Consider the following 4,324-nt stretch of genomic DNA (forward strand, 5'->3'; position numbering starts at 1 on the left):
TATGTAAATAATAAATATATATATATGTAAATAATAAATATATATATATAATATGCTTATGAGTGAGTGTTACCATCGTACAAGTAGTGTCCATCATTGAAAATCTTTTGTGAAAACATGTCCAACCTGGAGAAATATTACTTTATTTGGAAACAAGTGAGGGTTGATGACGATCAGTGTATCCAGCTGTATAAAATCTGCCTCAATGGATTCTGTTTGACCAATGTGAGCATAGAAAAATGGCCATTGAAATGATGATGACATACAAACACACCTATATACAGATATGCATGCAAACATGTATACATATACATACAGTTGATCACACATACACACACACACACATGTATCAGTGCATGATCTAACACACTCACAAAAGGAGTTTGGGTGGGAGGTGTGTGTTTGTCTTGGTTACTCCAATTGTGTATGCATACTTTAGTTCATAGTTGGTCCCTGTGATTCTGGCCATGCTGGAGCATTTTCTTCTAACACTTGCTTTTGTTTAGTTTTGTTTTGTTTTGTTTGTTTTCTGTTTGCTTTTTGTTTGTTGGCAGAAATTTTGATTAATTTGCTTAAAAGAAGGTGAAAAAAAATAAGGTAATTAAATCAAGTAATTAAAAAAAAACAGTACTTTGTTTATTCTACAGATCTTTAGTTGAGTGACACTTCTCACTCATGTTCTTTTTAGTTGAGTGACGCTGCTCACTCATATTTTTTTCTCTTTTCTGTTAATATTTTACTTGCTTAAAGTATGATCTGGAGATAATTAACCAATTCTAGGGAAGCCAAAAGTGCTCTCTTCAGATATATAATGGTAATGGGGAATTGGAGTAAATGGTAGAGCATCAAACAAAATGCTTTGTGGTATTTAGTTATGGTTACCTGCCTTCTGATTTCAAATCCTACCAGACTCAGTTTTGCTTTACATCCTCCCAGGGTCAATAAAATGAAGTACCAATTAAGTAATAGGGATCAATATAGTCAGTTAAGGCCTTGTGCATATAGTGAAAATTATTATTATTATTATTATTGTTAGCACATTGGACAAAATACTTAGCAGCATTTTGTCCATCTTTACATTCTGAGTTCAAATTTCACTAAGGTCAACTTTACGTTTCATCCTTTCGGAGTTGATGTAATTGACTCCTCCCCACCCCACTGGAATTTCAGGTCTTGTGCCTATAGTAGAAAATATTATTATTATTATTATGAGGCAGCAAGCTGGCAGAATCATTAGCATGCTGGATGAAATGTTTAGTGTATTTCAGCTGTCACTACATTCCGAGTTCAAATTCTGCATAGGTCGATTTTGCCTTTCATTCTTTCAGGGTTGATAAATTAAGTACCAGTAAAATGCTAGGGTCAATGTAATCAACTAATCCCCTCTCCACAAATTTCAGGCCTTGTGCCTTTAATAGAAAGGATTATTATTATTATTAAAGTGGCACACTGGACAAAATGCTTTGTGGAATTTTTTCTGGCTCTACGTTCTAAGGTTCAAATTCTGTTGTGGCTAATTTTGCCGTTCATCCATTTGTGGTTGATAGAATAAATACCAGTTGTACACTAGGGTCAATGTAATCAGCTTACTATTTCCCCAAAAATTTCAGGTCTTGTACTTATAGTAGAAAGGATTATTGTTATTATTCAACTTGACTCCAGTTTGGTCTTGTTTCTGGTAGAATTTATATGGGTAGCAGGTTACTATCTGTAACCTTAGACATAACAAGCTTTCAATAATCTTTCAAGTGCACAACCCTTCTGATAATCTTCCCTGTTCTTAAGAAGCAAACTTTCTGTTCCAATCTGCTTCAATCATTTGTCTACATCATAACTCACAGTCCTTAATGCACCAATTATTGCTGATACAACCATTATAGTTTTCATAATCCAAATTCTTGCAATCTTATATTTTAATGGATTTTAAAAAAAATTTTTCGTTGTCTTTCTTTACAATCCTGGAATCAAATGGACATGATGGATCAATTAGTCAGCAACTTCTCTTTTCCTTGTTATGTCTGGTTTATTATTTTCTATCGTCTTGTCCATTTGAAATGTGAAAATCCCATAAAATCTTGCATTTTTCCAACTCTACCAAGTACTTCCATCTTCAAGCTCCATTTCTTGTATTGTCCCTGAGCCAACTTAGGACATTCTGTAACGATGTGTGCCATTGTTTCATCCCAAATTCCACAAACTCTACGTTTTGTTGACACCTTCTCCATGTGTACATATTTCCTCAAGTTGTTCTTTAATGCTTGGTTTTCAGCTGCTATAATAAGTCTCTCTGTTTCTGTTTCAAATTGCCCTTTTTTCAACCAATCCCAGTTTTTTCCCCCCCACATACATTATCAGTGGCTTTCCAACAGACCGTGCAATGGTTTCTCTTCAGTCTGTTTGACATAATCTCTGTAAATTTCATTTTTGTCTTTTTCTCTTTTTCCACACTTGATTGCTTATTTTTTATTCGCTGCCTTTAGTAATTTCTCTATGCTGTTCTGTAAATATTCTAGTACAGTTTTTCTTTCCATCTGTATACACTCTTCCGCGGCAGTTAAGCCTCTTCCATCCTGGTATCTCTTCAAGTACAACCATGTCATCGTCTTGCCTGTCTTAACCAGTTAATATCAGCTTTCGGATGGTGGGTTCCATACATTCATTGTCAACAGCTTTCTAGTTTTTTCTGTCAAGTTTCTGTATGTTGCTTTGGGTCCAGTTCATAAGTCCAGCTCCATATCTGATAACTGGTACTGCTCTTGCGTTTATTGCTTCAATAACCTTTTTTGAATTCAACTTTGACTTTAATATTTTTCTCACTATTTGTGATTTGTTTCATCTCTTCATGTTTTATTTCATCTCCTTCCAGTCTTCCCAAATACTTATTCCACTGTCCTTTCTCGTCTGCTTTTGTTGTTTTTCCATTTGGCATTTCAATTACCTGGCTTCCTTCAACTCTTCCTCGTTTCTTTATCACTATAGCGCACTTTTCAATCCCAAATTCCATACCTCTGCTTGTTGTCTTTTCATATAAAGCTTTATTTTATCCATAAAAAGATTATTTATCTAACCATATCCATTTCCCAAATCATAAGCCATTTTAATTTATCATCATTATTATTATAATTATTATTATTATTATTATTATTATTATTATTATTATTATAGGGCAGTGTTATCAGTTTTGATAGAAAATCATGCAAGATACTTTGCTATATTCAGTTTATGTCTCAAGTTCAAATCCTGACAGTTTTTAGCTACTTTTGCCTTCCATCATTCTGGGGTTGATACAATCAAGTTCAAGTCAAGGTACTAAGGCTGATATATTCAACTACATCCAGCTCTTGGACATTGTGCCTATGTTAGAATTATCATTATTATTATTAGGACAGAACTAGTAGAACATCAAAGGAAAAGCTTTGCAGTATTTAATTGAGTCCCTTTAGGTTCTGGGTTGAAATTCTGATTAAAAAAGATGTTTTTTGATTATTATTTTTGTTGCTTTCCATCCTTCTGTGGTCATAAATACCAGGTAGGTAGGACTGGGGACTATATAATGTATTTTCCTTCTTAGAATTCATGCTATTGTTCTGATGCTGAAAACTATCATTTATACAACTTTTTTTTTTTTCAACCTTCTTTTAATATTGATTTGTTTTTGTTTATGAATCTTTTAATGTTTTTGGGTCAAATGCTTAAAACATCTATGTTGTTATTGAGTTGTTAATGAAATTATTTTATGGATTGACTAATTAACTTAAACTTTAGAGATGAAAGATTTGTTTTGGTATTTATATTCAATGCAACATACCAAACTTATCTCACAGAATCCTTAAATGGTTTTCAAAAAACAAGGAAAAACTGTGGAACTATTCACTGTATTTCACAGACAAACCCTACCATTTTAATTAGGCACAGGTGTGGCTATGTGGTTAAGAAGCTGGCTTCCCAATCATATGGTTTCAGGTTCAGCCCCACTGTGCAGCACTTTGAGCAAATATTTTCTACTTTAGCCCCAGGCTAAGCAAAACCTTGTAAGTGGATTTGGTAGACAGAAACTGAAAGAAGCCCACCATATATATATAGATACATGTATGTATGTATTTGCGTGTCTGTGTTTTTTCCCCCCTGCCACCTTCGCTTGACATCCGATGTTGGTGTGTTTACATCCCTGTAACTTAGCAGTTCAGCTAATGAGACTGATAGAATAAGTACTAGGCTTACAAAGAATAAGTCCTGGGGTTGATTTGTTCGACTAAAGGTGGTGCTCCAGCATGGTCGCAGTCAAATGACTGAAACCAGTAAAAAAAAAAAAAGAATATATATA

The 4,324-nt window shown here is 33.9% G+C and overlaps 1 protein-coding gene across 4 annotated transcripts in view; it reads left to right on the forward strand.

Moving 5' to 3' along the window:
- LOC106869725 (lipase maturation factor 2) overlaps positions 1 to 4,324 on the forward strand; it is a 78,719-nt gene that overhangs the window by 58,215 nt on the left and 16,180 nt on the right. The window lies entirely within an intron of this gene.

Source organism: Octopus bimaculoides, chromosome 11 (assembly GCF_001194135.2).
Source record: "Octopus bimaculoides isolate UCB-OBI-ISO-001 chromosome 11, ASM119413v2, whole genome shotgun sequence".
Taxonomy (NCBI): domain Eukaryota; kingdom Metazoa; phylum Mollusca; class Cephalopoda; order Octopoda; family Octopodidae; genus Octopus; species Octopus bimaculoides.